General features: G+C 30.5%; 1 protein-coding gene across 4 annotated transcripts in view; it reads right to left on the bottom strand.

The window, feature by feature from the left end:
* LOC143191292 (uncharacterized) overlaps window positions 1-17,243 on the bottom strand; it is a 149,143-nt gene that overhangs the window by 46,123 nt on the left and 85,777 nt on the right. For 2 of the 4 annotated variants that reach the window (XM_076396213.1, XM_076396212.1), the window contains exon 3: window positions 7,901-8,001. The exons of the other annotated variants lie outside the window; for them this stretch is intronic. The gene's annotated coding sequence lies outside the window, so the exon portion shown is untranslated. The remainder of the gene's footprint in view (window positions 1-7,900; window positions 8,002-17,243) is intronic. 4 annotated transcript variants of the gene reach the window in all.

Here is a 17,243-nt window from a genome sequence, read left to right as displayed (position 1 = left end):
TGCCTACCACTATTACAAGTACAACACATTATCCTTTAATGTTTTTTGGCTTTAGTTCTTATTAATCTAGCGATCAATACTCTTGTTTTTTAATGAATCTGAATCGTTATAAAGGACGTTCTTAGTCAGAGTATTTTTTATATTTAGTAAGAATGTTCATCAACTAACGATCTGGTTTCTTATGATCGTCATCAAACTCATTATTATTCGTAAAATTTTGCAAAATAAGCTCATGAAAACTTCTCTAACATTTTTTCTTCTCGTCGTTCTTCTCATCTAAATAAACTTCAAGAACCCGACAACAGATACCAATTATAACCGGAGCAAAATGAAACATTTAAAAAGAAATAATACAATAAGAAAAAACTTAGAAGTAACAGAAACCAGGAGAATAGTATACAAGACGATATGTAAACCTAGTTTAACGGGTGGCTGCTACTAAGACATAACTGTTAACAAAAAATAAATAAACTCAATTGGATTAAATATGCAGTGATAGGGAGGAAAGCGTAATTCTCTGTGGCCATAACGTTCAGTAATCTATTCTAGCATCTAGCATGTATCTTTTCTCAGGTTTATTTCTAAAAAGTAAATTCATTCTTTAACCTGTTTCCTCGAAACTTATTTTAAGTACTTTAAGCCATTCCTTAATTGCAGCCTTTGTTGATGCACTTGTTGGGATTTTCTCCACCAGTGTACTATGATATGGTGCATTGTAACATACATAATAATCTGATGTTTCCTCCAAGTTCTTTAAAAGCTGATTTTCAAACTACTCCAAGACAAGTTATGGTTCATTTCTCCATAGTAGTCACTCTTGGACTTAGAGGAAAATGCTAATTCTGCACTACGAATAAAACCATTCCTGTTTCCAACATGAAGAACTATATGTCTGCAATGAATTATTAATAAATGTTATGCCTACAAATCAAAAACCCAACAACAAATACCAAATATAACCGAAGCAAAATGAAATATTTAAAAAGAAATAAGAAGAAAATTAGAAGTAACAGAAATCAGGAGAATAGTATAAAAAACGATATGTAAACCTAGTTTAACGGGTCGCTGCTACTAGTCCGACGTTAGGATTGGTTTATCTACAAACCATTAATTTAATTATTTAAAGTGTTCAATATTGTTATTGAAGCATATTATTAAAAATAACGCCTAAAATTCATCAATTCCTTGTATTTGAAAAGAACTGTATGCCACTGAATTTAGAGACTCGATTAAAATTGAGAAAAGATTCGTAAAGATGCATCCGTATAAAACTTTTCCTCCGACTACCATTTCCAATCTGTTTATGGTTTCAACATAACTTTCTTGGTAATATATAGCTAACTTCAAAAGGGGCTTTTGGAAATCATTTGATTCAGTTTTTGTCCAGCAATCTCAGAAATTCTACAGTGAAGCATTTATGTGAATTCCATTCCAGAAATTAGCTATCTTTAAACGATAATGGATTTATATAACCAAAAATGTATACGCTTTAAAATTAGAAGTTACTTTTTCTATACCCATTATATAATATTTTTCGATCGCCAGTATTATTTTTCTGATAAGAGTTTGTTGGAGGAAGCAATATAATGTTGTTGTTACACTAACTTTTGTAAAATGTTTAGTTGATTATAACACAGAATAATTATAACAATATAAATTAGTTTTGTCTTATTCAGTCTTGTTATTTATATTCCATAATTTTTCATCCTTCGCTTTTTCTATTAGTATTATTATATTTTATTTATATATTAAGGAATAAATATAAAGCAACAATAAAGGTTTACATTAATAAACTTATAATATGTGGAAAAATTAATAATGATAATATTACTTTGTAAAAACTTTCATGTACACATGAGAATCTATAAAGTTCGAAGGTATCTTTTAACAATTATTTAGAGCTCGTTAATCTGGTATGGCGGCCATCATGCGGCGATAAAAAGCTTATCACCGAATTACGATATGTTTCAGCTCTTAACTCTGATTAGGTTTAATGAATCGTGTAAAATCGTTCAACCGTAGCTCGTTTGATCTCTAAAGCAAACTATCGGAAATTAGTTGGGTGTTTTTGTAAAAAAAAATGTAAAAAACTTCTATAGATAAATCTGAACAATATATTTTAATAGCATAAAGGTTTGAACATAAAATTAATTTAAATAAATGATAATAGTGAGCAATTATTTTTAATACGAAAGATTAAACAGGTACTGATTTTAAAGCTAGATCTTTACAAAATAAACTTCACTAATGATTTCACTGAAAACAGTACTAAAGGTAGGATACATATAGTATATTCAAAGTTTTTTTTGTTTTAGTTGCCGAATTAATTTTGAGTTTTAGTTCAATTTGGCTTTGACATACAAAAAATTCTAATCTAAATAAAATAATTGAACAAAAATATTATGAAATATAATTTATTTTAACATTGTAGTAAATCTAAAAACTACTGTTAATTTTACAGCCATAATTTATTGGTAATAGTTAAAATCTCTTATCACTATTCTTACATCTGACAGCCGGTCGCCGTTTGGTTGTCAGATGTACGCAAAATTATTCAAAATATTAGTGATAATTACTACAGGTTATAAACCGGCAAACATATTTTAGCCCTTTGATTATTTTAATAATGTAAGTCGCTGCGTAATATATCATATTACTTTGTTTGATAATGTGGGCCCCCTTTTGCTGGTAAATTCCGTTAGAGAGGTAATTATTGATGATATTAAATAATATAAGTCCCTACAGTTTTATTGAAAATGTTTTTTGGTGGGTTGCTGCCGGGCTAAATATTACTGTGAGTACTGTGAATAACATCGCTTACAAAATGAAGAATAATAAGTTAGATTCACTCAAGAAAACCCGTCTGCATACAAAGTGGGTAACGAATCTTGGTCTTGATATTGGCTCTATTCAAGACCAAATATACGAAATGTATAAGAACAGTAAGTACACAAATTATTTTATCGATATAAACATAATTTAATAAAATTATTTTAGAGAAAATTGTCTGTCTAGAGTATACATAAAACAATTAGGGACGTAGCTTTTTGAGGGATGTAAGACATCCTTTTATACACTCTTACAGGGCATAGGGTTTAAATGGTATAAAGATAACCTTCGGAGAGGTTTAATATAACTTCCAGACATTGCCTTAAAAATAATTAAATTTTTAAAGCCATAAAATAAGACCAAGGAAGATAAACTATTTAAATTTGTGTATCTTGATGAAGCTTGGATATTTCAAAATGGTTCATTGTGGCACGCTTGGCAAGACGGTGTGAAGGCCACAAAAATGGATGGAAAATGTTTAAAGTTACAATAGCATTCGACTAGGTTTTGTTGATCATTATATTTATTAATAATTAATTGCAGATATATTGCTGGTCGAGAAGGATATTCCATGAAAAACTGTTTGGTGAAAATGGTAGAATTGTGAACATGTTTCAGAAAAATTAGAAATTAACAGTTTAGTGATTGAATTGGACAATGAGTGGGAAAGTGAAAGTGACTGAAGGAAACTTTCAGGATATGGGATAATTTTTTGCAATGCCAGAAATTCCTGAAACAGAGTGACGAGAGTGGAAACAACTAAAGGTATGCACATAATGAATTGAATTTAACTGTAGAAAATGGTATTGTAGGGCGTGAAAGATTTGTGTCCACAGATATGATTGTAATTGCTCAAAATTAAGCATGAGCATTAGGTTATAGTATATGAGGAGAGAATGAATACTAACTGTTTTCTAGATATGGTAAATACATTAGACAGAATTCAGTGATTAATTTTATGAAGAATGGTGTACATAGATAGTAGAAGAAATAAAAATACAGTGATACCAAGATGACTTTACAAGTAAACACATAATTGAAGGAAACAAGAACTAAACGAAAAAAATAAATATGCTCTCGAATGAAAATAAAATACGTTTCTTAGATATACAATTGTTAATTACGTAGATTAGGCTTCCGGGGGGATACCACTACATAAAAAAACGCGCCTGGACACTCTACTCATGGATTGTGTGGAAAAATGTTAAAAATAAATAAGACAAATCTAACCTACAAACTATTATGGCTGTGTCTTAATTGTAATTTTAAGTCCTTCGATAATATATGTATTAGATTTACTATAATGTTAAAATAAATTATATTTCTTATTATTTTTGTTTAATTATTTTATTTAGATTAGAATTTTTTTGTATGTCAAAACCAACCAACTAAAATTCAGAGTTAATTCGGCAACACTGCAATATTTCGACGTCACAAATATCTATGACGCATTACTAAAAAAAATTTGAGTAGACTATATCTCCACAACATCTCCGGATTTGGCACATGCGCATTCTCTCACATAGAATAAACCATAGAAAAGAATAAACTGTATTACTTTTAAACTACAATACTTTTTTAAATAAAATGTGTTATTTCCAAGATTTTACCATTTTTATTTACATCCTGAACCTATTTACCTGCTTAATATATTCGACATTAAATCTAATAATCACGATAAAATATAAGTAAATAAAGCTGTATATACGCATGCGGCAAACTCGGACAATTCGCTGTTTTAAAATTAAATGGAGCCAATATGGGCATGCGCCAAATTCGGAGATATTGTGGAATAATGTTTCCTATTAAAGGTAAGGTGTGTAAACACATTCATTCCGTCTGCCGTTTAAGAAGAGAAGGGGGAGTATCACAACTACAACTGCAGAAAATAATGATGACTGTTTAATTATTAATATATCCTTGAGCATCGGAATCAAATAAGTCAATGGTTTAAATTATTAGATTCAATGTGAAAAATTAATAAAACATTAGAAAACTAACTGTGAATAGAGTCTTGCATAATTTATTTACCATATTATTCAAGAAACTGAACTTTTAAAAGTTAAATACAGGTAGTGGTTTTTAATAGTTAGGCTGTAATAGCCAAAATACCGGAGCACCCCACATATTGGTTATTAAAGCTTTTTCCCCTAAATATTCTAAATTGTTTTTATGTTAGCTAGTTATACTCTATGTTACTGACTTAATAGTATGGGATATCTTTGTCAAAATTTTGTTAAACATGTTCTAAATATATATGTTAGGAAGCCTCAGTCAATTGTTTCTTACTTATATTACTTTTTCTTTGTTTATATTATTTCATTTATTGCAATAACACTTGTTATATGATTATTGTTTTAATATTTCTGTGTTACTTATTGTCTCCTGAGCATTATATAAGATTGGTGTGTAACAGAATTATAACGATTTGATAGTAAAAAGTAAATTTTATTCTTAAACTCTACCTTAATAGTTTGATCTTACACCTGTATAGTTAATATTTTTCGGCATAAAACATAACATAAATAAAAAATCTTGTGCTAAAAGCTTCATAAAAGCCCTTCATTCAACAAGCATTTTAATAAAATGAATTGAAATAGAATTGAATATTGAAATTCCAAATGTTTTAATAATTATAAATATAAGTATTATTGTTTTCTCTTAATTTCAAACACGGTTAAAATAATTTTCAATAAACATGTTACATTTTACGTCTACATAATTTATGTTTTGTATGATATGTATAATAAATTGTGTGAAAAGTGATTTGCATATTATTTTATGGCATCGTTTATTTTATAACCTTATGGCATTTATTTGCATTTTATTATTATAAATATATTTTACGAACTTAATCTAGTTACTACATAGCGATATTTTTACTACCAAAAACAAATAAAATTATTAATCTAAAAATTAACGACTTTCGGATATGATAGCAAACTGTGAATTACGCAAAACTTTATGTTTTGTAAGAATACATATGATTAAACAATCATATAAAATACTACGTTTTTTTCCTTTTTATCAATGCCGAAACAAACATTGAATAGTTTCTAGACCCTGTTTAAATGTACATATAAGAGTAAATGAATTTTTTCATCATTGTTTTTGTTCCGTGAACAAATGTTAAACGGTCCAATCTAAATGTTAAATTCGTTCATTTTCTGTACATAGAATTACAATGTGCAGTTTAGTATTAGTGAAACCTAACCATGGAGCTCTCAATATTATATTTTCCAGATTTATTACTTTTGGAGCCTGACTTGAAGAATTTGCGAATCTGCTGCCAAAATCTATTAAACACTTTTAGACATCTATGGTGATGCTGCGACTGACCCGTCATATCACAACTGTCAATGTTGGCTTCAAGTATTTAAAGGTGGTAATTTTATTGTCCATCACAATAAAATGGCCTTGAACACTGTGATATGCAAGATTTATTAAACGATAACTCAGGTGAAAATTTCAAAGAACTTTCAAATAGCTTATCGGTCGATAAGTCAACTGCTTTCAGCTTTATATATGTGATTGGAAATTGCCAATAGGAAGAAAAATACCATTACACGAATTGACATTGTGGTTTCATTGTTTGTCAAAACTGGCTATGGAAAGTGGATCAAATAGGACAGCACACAAAAGTTTAGCTGTGCATATAGTGGGATCAGTAGGGAGTGGTGCATTACGAGAAACTAAAACCCAATGAAAATGTTACTTTAGATGTCTATCGAAGTTAATTGATTAAATTTAATAGCGTATTGTTACAAAAAACACCAGCGATACCAAGTAACAAATCCAAGCCATCTTCTTGCGTGACAACTTGTTAACAATATGTTATTTGCGTAATTTTTGATTGTAAGTACATTCCTTTATTATGCATTTCTAAATTGTATATACCATCGGCTCGTTGTCGTGTGTGTGGGATAATGGGTGTTCAAGTATCGAGGCTAGACGAAACGTGTCAGAAGTTAGACCTGGCAGAGGACTCCTTATGTCGCTTATAACCATAAATATCAAGAAGGCCCGAAATCGTGGAATTTTCGAGAATTCCTTAAGAGTCCGAAACGCACGTGTTGTATTAGCGTGAGAAGTTCCTAGCTAAGAGAGTATTTCCTACCCCTATATTCTAAATGAATCGGGGTATCAAAAAGAGTTTCTTGGACCAGCCTTGTCCACCGCCACCAAGAACCCGAGGGAGGAGCTTCAGGGATAAAACACGATGCATCGACAACGAGAAGCAGCATTGATAAAGAAACAATTGTTAACAGCATTGAGAAAGAAAGTATTGTTAACAGCATATAAGAAAGAATTGTTAAAAAAGAGATATTAATAAGAATATGTAGTGAATGAAGAATTGAATCAGAAGACCAGAAGCAGTAGAATGTTAAAAAAACGAAAAAGAAATATCAAGAATCAAACCCAGAATTTCTGTCAATATTATCCCAAACTAGACTTTATTTCTCAGTAAGTTCATTCGATCTAAATCATAATCCTTTTCCCACAACGTATTAATTCATATCTGTAAATGATATATATATTCAAAGATGAAAGAAAATAAATTGTAATTAATTTACAACCTTTTTATCTCTCCTACATCTCAACATATATACTTATATTTGATCTGAAGATCTGATTCTCTGAAGTTGTCACAGTTGTAACATTGTGAAATAATTACAGTGAAAATAATCTTACTGATAATACTTTCTTATAATTTTCAGTGGTGTAATGATTTAAACTTATTAATGCTTTGTTGATTATTGAAACTTAATAGAAACCGAATTTAAATGAATGGCATTTAAAAAAGGTTAATCAGAGTTTGTTCTTGAGATATGTTGTATAGGTTTTAATATACAAACATTCATTAATTTAATTATATGTTATATCTTAAATTCATTTTGAACTTATAGTGAAAGTACTGTGAAAATATGCTTTTGTAATATATATTTTTTAAATTATTCCTCTTACTCTGTTATGAAACATGGAACATTTCATTAAGATACTGCAATAAAATTTTGTATTTCTGTATACATGTTTCTAAATCTGTTAAATGTATTTTGTTCGGATATCTTACTTCACCAGCTCTATTCATCAGACAGGCTTCCTTTTTCTGTTACGAGGAAGTTGAAAAATTGGTTTATTTCCAGAAATATTCAACTACTTCAGCAGCGGAATCTGAAAATATAAAAATAATGATAAAATGTAAAAACTAGCAAACTTTCAGTGTGATGGTGATCAAAAATCTGTTAATAGCGTAACGTTATATTGTTTGCGAAGATATATATAGTTAAACAATCCAATAAAATCCCGTTTCCATTTTTATTAATACGGAGTTAGTCCCCTTTATGAATATAACCCTTTAGGGTAGGACACAACGACATTCTGGTCAAAGGTTTACGATCCACATTTTGCGGACAGCATAGCTACGAAGCTATTTGGTCAACGATGGCGATTAATTTCGTTACGAACCATCCCCGAAAACATTTTATACTGTTATTTAGTTGTTTTAATTGCTATCATGCTATCAAAACATAAATCTGGATAAACAATGGACTATAAAATGGCGCACTGGTTGCGACAAGGGTGTTGGTCGGATAGTTGAAATTGTTTTAGAATAAACCATTGCTATATGTTCGGATTATTAAGGTTAGAATCATATATTGTTGCAATGTTTGCGCTTTTGGTCTTATGTTCGTGAGATGTAAAAACAAATCATGTGTTTAAATTAAATTTAATCAATGCAGTCCATCCTGCAATATTTAGGATATACTAGAACTGTAAATTTATTTTATTATGTTGTAAGAGATGGTAACCCCTTTTAGACGTTGTTTGGTAAAGACAGAAATTTTTGACGAACATATTCTATCGATTAAAACGTGTGAGGATTAGAGTTAATGTTTAGTAAAAAGTAGTGATTTTAGTACAGTTTTCTTTTTGACATCAAAGCACGCCCGATTAAAATATTAAAATTACTCGATAATGAATAATTGAAAGTTCATAATAATCAATATTCAATTAAAATAAATTCAAGTTTTATCAATAAAAGTATGTTGTAAGAATACATATGATTAAACAATCATATAAAATACTACGTTTTTTTCCTTTTTATCAAGGCCGAAACAAACATTGAATAGTTTCTAGACCCTGTTTAAATGTACATATAAGAGTAAATGAATTTTTTCATCATTGTTTTTGTTCCGTGAACAAATGTTAAACGGTCCAATCTAACGGTTTTCTTTTTGACATCAAAGCACGCCCGATTAAAATATTAAAATTACTCGATAATGAATAATTGAAAGTTCATAATAATCAATATTCAATTAAAATAAATTCAAGTTTTATCAATAAAAGTATGTAAGGACTATTTTTAATCTTTTAGAAAGGAGAATCTCAATATAAAGAACACGTTCATTAGTTCATTAAAATTATCGAATAGTACAAATTCTATAGATATATTCATGGGTATGCTTAAACAATCAATGATGTTGAATGAGGCGGAAAAAATTTCGCGGGTATAAAATATGGCATGGTAGTATAAGATATGGCAAATAAGAAAAAATCCGCTTTAATTTATTCCATTCCCTTTCTTCGTGGCTTATTTTTTACTAATTTAAGGATATAGGACCTTTTACTTTTTTGAACAATAACTATTAATATCAAAATGGGAAATACGTATCCGTGAAAATGGAGAAATTGATAGGCTGTAACTATTAGGTATTTGCAAGAGGAGATCAAATGTAATAATTGTATAATAAATATATTATACGAGATTTATGAAAGAGCATTTTCAACGTAATAAACAAACCAGATTGAATTTGTTGTTGAACATCTTCTTAACATTTTATCAATAACTTCGTTTTATTATATATTTATATTTCTTAAATTTTTCATGTTTTACTTCTACGTGTATGGTCTACTGCAACTTAAGCCTTTGAAGTAAAAAGAACTATTCTTTGCAAAAAATACAATAGTTGCAGTTTGGTGTCCTACCAGGGCACAAGTGTACTTTATGTTTGTGATTGCAATTATAAATACTTATAGAAAACAATATCCGACAAAGAATAACCATATCAGACATGTTGATAATTAAGCTGGATAAGACCACATGTCTCTAAGTTAGTTACTAGCCAGTCGATAGGCTTAATACCGAGGACCGCAATTAGGATCCATTTTAAGAGGTAGAAAAACTTCAAACGTAATTTCCAAATTACTATTTTAAATACAATAATTTATATTTATTGTTTTTGATAAAATTACAGAGTAGGTTCTCTAATTTCATCTGTGCAAAATAATTAAGTATCTAGAACAGATGTAGAGAAATATTTTAATTATTATTAGGTTATTTTAATTAGGTTTATTAATAAAGATGTGTAGCCGGCTTAGTTGGCGAAGTGGTAAAGGATGGTCCACCTACTGTTGCGACAGTCGCGGATTCGAGTCCTGATGGGGCATGGTCGTAAATGTATGCTTCTGATTGTTTAATATTTGTGATTGTGCTAGGTAAAAGTGCAAAATCCGACAAGGAAATGATCCCGCTCACGCCACGATGGGTAAGACCGGACGTTTTCTGGGATGATTTCTAAGTTGGTCACAGGCCACTCGGTAAGCTTAATGCCGACGATCGTGGTTTGGAGCCCACGTTAAACTGTAGGTCCGGTCCAGATAAACCCTCGTTGGTAAAACGAGACTTTAAAATATAAAAAGTGTAATTTTCTTGTTTAATATTATATGAGTGTTAAAAGTTCCAAAAACAAAATAGGTTAATTGAATAATCACTTGAAGATATGTTAATCAGAAAGACATGGTACGAGGAATTCTTTAGGTTCTTTTAGGTTAGCTTTACGTTTACATTATTTTCAAGCAAATTAGTAGCGAACAGTATGAAATAGCGTTTGTGAATTTAATTAAGAGTAAAGTATATATTATAAGTAAACTGTATAATATTAATAATATTATATTAAGAATTAAGCAACAATATAAAAACTAATAAATTTAACATCACAGATTCTTTAATCATATAATATTTAATCAATATAATGTAATTCATAATGTAAAAGGAGTCAGTGGAATAGAACAGCACAATTTTTTAATTGTACTGGAAAATAAATCAATGAAATTAATCATATAAAAGCATAAGTTATAAAAGCTTTTCAAAACTACATGATTTACAGATCGTGGAAATGGTGAAGACTTAATATATGCGAATCAATCGAATACAGATAATTATTGGGTTCATTTAATCTCGAAATGTTAATAGAAGACAGCGTAATAACAAAAAAAACTTTTCAATTTTAAATAATATATGAAGTTGACCTGTAAATACCTTGTATTGCTTTTTTTGAAATGTGTTACATTGTTTATATTATTTATTGCAATAGGATTTATAATGATGGTCTTCAGTATATTTTCACTATTAATTTGTTAATTAAATTAAGACACTAGTACACAATATAACAAATTAATATTCATCAAAACTTCAAATATTACTGTATAATATAACATATAATAAACTATAATATACTATATAATTTTGAGTGAAGAACTATATATATTATAGAAGCGATAAAAGGTAGCTTTATTCATGTCGAAAATCTTTATTTTAAATTTGATGTGTATATAAAAAGTACTCGTTAATCTATTCGAACGTATGTCAAATGTATAACTCGTTGTTAATGTTATCTTTGCTTTGCTATCTAATTGCATCTTCAAGAAATACTATTTAACACCATGTATTTGTTCGATGGCAATCTACGAGTTAGTGTCAGAAAAGAATACGTTTAAAATAATACAAGCATCTGCTTATTTCCTACTGTTAATATTATATTAGTTTTTTTCCTGCCGAAGACTAATAACAGGGAGAAAAAAACCTAAGACCAATACACCAGTTCGGGTCTATTAACAAACATACAACAATTGACTTGGTTCATAGAATAAGAGATGTAATTGAAAAAGTCTATGAAGGTAAAAAGTTAGGTTAAGCTCTATTCTTAGATGTGGCATAAGCTTTCGATTAGATATGACATGACGGTCTTATTCATAAACTACAGAAAATGTTGCCAAAACAACACACTACATTACATTTAAAATGTTGATAGTCTAACAAGAGGAAGCCAATAATAAAAGACGCTGTAGCAAGTACACCGTAGGAAGGTGCATTGGGGCTAATTTGGCACAAAAAATTTCGACAGGTAAATGACCATATAAATAATTGAACCCTAACCTAGGAAATAAAAATTAACGAAAGTAAATCAGTTAACAAACAAAGTAATGTTTCATAATTCATCTTTCATTTGCATACAACTAACCAATTTTGCATTTAATTTCTGCGAACTTGTTAAATAAATTTTGATATATTAATTTATTAAATCGTTCAAAAAAATAAATAAATAAAAATTATATACCAAGCTTAAGTAACATTGATATAAGTTGTTATTTAATTTAAACCTGCCATTGATAATTATGTTGTAAATTTAATTAATGTAGACAGCTTAATAAAAGTCCTGTCAGAGTGATATCCAAACAATGCCCACGCTTTGTAATTAGAATAAAAAACATCTCTTATATATCTTCCCATCACCTTAATCAGCTACACAATCCGAGTTTTCCCTTCAATTTAACTCACGAGGAAACAAAATCGATTTGTTTCAGAGAAAATTAAGCTATTTCTAAAGACTTCGCCCTTAAATTTGTTTCACAATATTCGACTCGTCTGTTCGAGTATCTAATAGCTCGTTATTGTTACGTCTTTCTTCATTATTTCATTAAAACCCCCGGGATATATTATCGATTACTCGTTCTCAGATCGTTTACCTTGCCGAATAAAATGTTTGCCGTTTCTTTTTTCGGGATGCTATCTATTGTTGCTGTTTTACAAACAATTTACTACAGACCGCTAGCAATAAAGAAAGTCTCAGGACTACGCTTATATTGAATAATTGCTATGTTGGAAAATATACTGAAAAAATAAATCATTTTATTTATATTTGAACACTAGATTACTTAACATATTTCAAATATAATAATATTCCAGAAAATATTAGTACTACCTAATATGCATGTATGCTTGCATGTATATTGCAAGTATCAAAGTAAATAACGGTCTAACCTAATTGTTAAATTCAGTGGTTGTGACATTTCTACAGATAAAATAACTATTTCTCATCGAATTTTATTGAGTGTAACATATTCAGTATATATAGACACTCATTATGTAACGTTCAAAATTGTATTTAAGATATCCATTATTTATTGTTGTTTGATTTGAACGCTCCTGGCGAAACACATCGAGAACATTTAGAAATTTATGGTGATGCTACTGTGTTATATATCAATTATTGGTTTTAGTTGATAATATGCATTAGGAATGATTCAAATGGAGGGAAAATGGCTACCATACGAGTTAATTGAAAATGGGCACCCAACATTGTGGTTTCATTGCTTGCCATTTGAAGAAAATTGTGTTTCCTGGGGCGTATTGTGAGTAGCGATGAAAATAGATAGACTGTTACGACAATCTCAAGCATCATTAAGAGCGCAACAAGTCATAGACTAACCCAGGAGAACCATCTAACTTAACATCAAAACTGAGATATTTATAGATATATAGCAAGATGTAATATATTTCGAGCTGCCTAAAATAGAATTTAACTGTTACTGCAGATATTTTTCGATGTGAATTGACACTTTCGAAATGCCAACGAAGTTCGTTCTTTCGACACGATATCGCCATCTTGTAAGAAATATCATAACAGGTCAATTGAAAAGTCCCCGACCGTGTATACGTTTTATGTTAGCTCTAACCCTCAAAAGATACGTGTATAAATTTGGCAGTTGTTGGATCATTAGTTTGTGACTTATAGCATTTTGAGTGAAGGAACTTTAGTTATTGGACATACATCATCATGTATGTCCAGATGTATGACAGACTAACATCATTTCACTTCGAAGCCCAGTCGACAGTCATTCGAGTGGACTGCACACGATGAACCCGCTCCAAAGCGTGGGAAAACGTAACAGTCGGCTGGCAAAGTTATGGCGTGTATACTTTGGGATGCGCATAAAATAATTTTCATTGACTAGCTTGAAAAAGAAGGACATTCAATCGCCATTATTATATACCGTTATTGGACCATTTGAAGGAAGAAATCGCCGAAAAACGGTCGCATTTGAAGAAAAAGAAAGTGACGCTTCACCAAGACCATGCACCGTGTCACAGGTCAGTGAAAACGATGGCAAAAATCCATAAATTGTGTTTCGAATTGCTCCTTACCCACCGAATTCTCCATATCTGGCCGCCAGCGACTATTTCCTGTTCTCAGATCTCAAAAGAATGCTCGCTGGGGAGAAATTTTCGTCGAATGAAGAGGTGATCGCCGAAACTGAGGCCTATTTTGAAGCAAAGGACAAATCGTACTACAAAAATGGTATCGAAAAGTTGGAAGGTCGCTACAATCAGTGTATCACTCTTGAAGGGAATTACGTTGAATAAAAAAAAAACTAATTTTGCCAAAAAAAATTTGTTTTAGTATCGTAGGCCGGGGACTTTTCAATTGACCTGTTATGATATAGTATATTTTGATTAATTTATATGGTAACAATTTATTTTTCCGTTTAAAAAGTTAAATTTTCAGAGTACATGTAAGTACCTAATATTTTCTGTTTAGATTGGCCTTTTCCCCAAGAGAGTTTTTCTTACTTCGTGGATCGTTGACTTTTTCCAGTTCTCTTGCATTCTCTTCCAAATAAGACTTGCAATAAGTGAATGGGTTTACAAAATTATAACTATTAATTTACTTGAAAAAAATGTTGTGTTTTACGGAACGAAAATGCGACTTGAAAGTGAACTGCGATACAGAGCGACACTTATGGGTCTTATCTATTAGAAAACAGACCCACCGTCTCACTCGTTCGCCATTCAGGTAATTTTTAAGCACATGGCCGCATAGTCAGAACCGTATTATATAACTCCTCCCTCCTAAAGAAACGACCACAGGGATATACGTGGTCGTTAGTTATTCCGTCTGGACAGATTATAGTTTCTATAAAAATTTGTTTTGAGCATCGATTGTACATTCGTCTACCAGTTTGGTTTTTGTAGATCTTGAAGATCGAAATGGTACTGTTTCTACACAAATTTCCATTCCTTCCACGGAAAATTCCTTTTCCAAATTTTGTTGACTCCATATTTTAATAGCCTACGTAAGGTTCGAATATTTCATTCGGTATTAGTTATACAATATATTAGTTATTCATTTAGTTTAGTTTCAACAATAATAGGCCATATTTAAACTTATGTCGACTTATATATAAATATGTATTTGATTTTATGTTTTGTTTATAATATGATTGTAAATGACAATGAATCTTAATATAGAACTATTTTGGAACTCAATATACAATAATATTTATATTTTTATTATGTTCCATTAATATTAAAAAGTAAAACAGTGAGACAGACAGAGTGATAAACAGTAAAACAGTTTTGACTTGACAGCTATCAGGAAACTCTTTAATAGACTTTTTCGATTTTCAACTCTTTCGATGTTTGTTCAAGCCCTTTGAATATTAAGACCTTTTTCGCTAAATTATTCTTTATTGATAATAAATAAAACTATTATTTTGTTTAAAAGGGAGTTGTTAAATGGTTGATAAAAATAGATATATGTAGTCATCAAGATGTTTAATATATTGCCTGCCGTAATTTGTAAATTCGTTTTAGAATCAGATAATGTTTTCCTTCTCATTCCATTAGAGTTAAAAGGAGACACAATGCTGTCTGATTAGTTCGAACACGTAAACGAAAAATCCTGCCAAAGTCGTCCGGATGTCAGACGTATGCAAAATTCTTGAAGTCAATAACGATAAAAGATTAAACTCTAACCTATAAACTATTGTGATTGTATAATTAACTGCAGTTTTTAGACGTACTATAATGTTAAAATAAATTATATTTTGATAACATTTTTGTTCAATTATTTTATTTAGATTAAAATTCTGTTGTATGTCAAAGCCAAACTGAATTAATACTTAGAGTTGATGCGGCAACATTGCGTCATTTTGATGTCACAAATTTAAATGCGTATATACAAAATAACTAAGAGTATACACTATTTTGGACCTGAGAAACAACCAAAAGAAAATTGGGGGCTGAACACAAATCAACAGCCTGTTTTTTAAATTGTTTCTAGCTTTCGATATATTCAATTAATTGATTATTTTACTATTTATGATCATTAAAGGCCTCTTATTGCATTAAAAAGTATTAATTATTCACGCTTCTAGGTATTAATATTCCTACAACCATAAAGCAAGTATCTCTACTTTTTGTTTCGATAAATTGAAATCACTCCGTTCACTTTGCGAAATTAAAACTTTTCTTCTGTAGCGACCGCTACGGCCCTTTAGGCCACCACGCATTCACCTACAGCAAGTTAAAAGGTTGACAACGCCGGTGGATTGGTACTCAATATCGAAATAAACAAGTATATTTTCAACCAGTGTTTTCAGTTCTCGCGCGAATTCTTTCCAAAAGTAGTAGTGAGTGTTATGACAAACAAATGCATCGACAGCCGCACATTCTGACCGACCAGACGAACATTCCTACACTTCCATAAATCTATTTATTCACTAAATCGTTTTTATTGCTCGCTGATGATGAAGACGAAGATCTTAAGACATTGTTTGCAATTGTACCTGCACAAACTGGAAATGGATCACTCTCTGTACGCAGAATTGGCTTCGATACTGATAATATGTCGGGATATTTATACTGTGCTATTCTTTTTTACGATATGACGAGATACACCGAGCAAAAATAGCATGATCATCTAGTTGATTTTTCTGTTGTCTGCATAACGATGGGATAGAAACTGAAAAGCGTTCATTTTCACTGAGTTATTATTTTGTGTAGCTTTGTTCTGCATGCGTTACAAAACCATTTCGGTATCTATGTCTTGTTGGTTATTACTACAATAAAACCAAAGTATCACATATACGCATCTTTAAGTAAGTTTGTAATTATTTTTTCACCTTCACCGCGCATATAATATCCACAAATGTAACTAAAACACTTTGAATCGACTTTGCAAGGTTATCTCCGCATTTTCGCACATTCTGAAGCACTATAACACTACAAAAACAAGTTGCAAATGTTTAATGCAACGTCATTAGCTGACAGTCGTTATAAGAGCGCAGTGCCGCTACAATGTACGAAATCGAACACTAGATCTGAGTTCAGGGCATCGAATAACGTTAAAAATCGTTTTAATTTGCTCGGGTCCGAACGTACATCAGCATTTCTGAACTGTGTTATTAAGATGAACGGATATCTATAATAGGGAGATCCAAACACTTATTGTCTCACTCAAAGTGGGTGTGAGAAAGAATTTGTAGGATTGGTAAAAACATCTTTAGGCGTA

This window comes from Rhynchophorus ferrugineus, unplaced genomic scaffold (genome assembly GCF_030347505.1).
Source record: "Rhynchophorus ferrugineus isolate W39M unplaced genomic scaffold, kcgeb_rfMv2 rfM2, whole genome shotgun sequence".
Taxonomy (NCBI): Eukaryota; Metazoa; Arthropoda; class Insecta; order Coleoptera; family Curculionidae; genus Rhynchophorus; species Rhynchophorus ferrugineus.
Note: the sequence above shows the minus strand (reverse complement) of the source record. Positions and strands in the feature narration are given on the sequence as shown.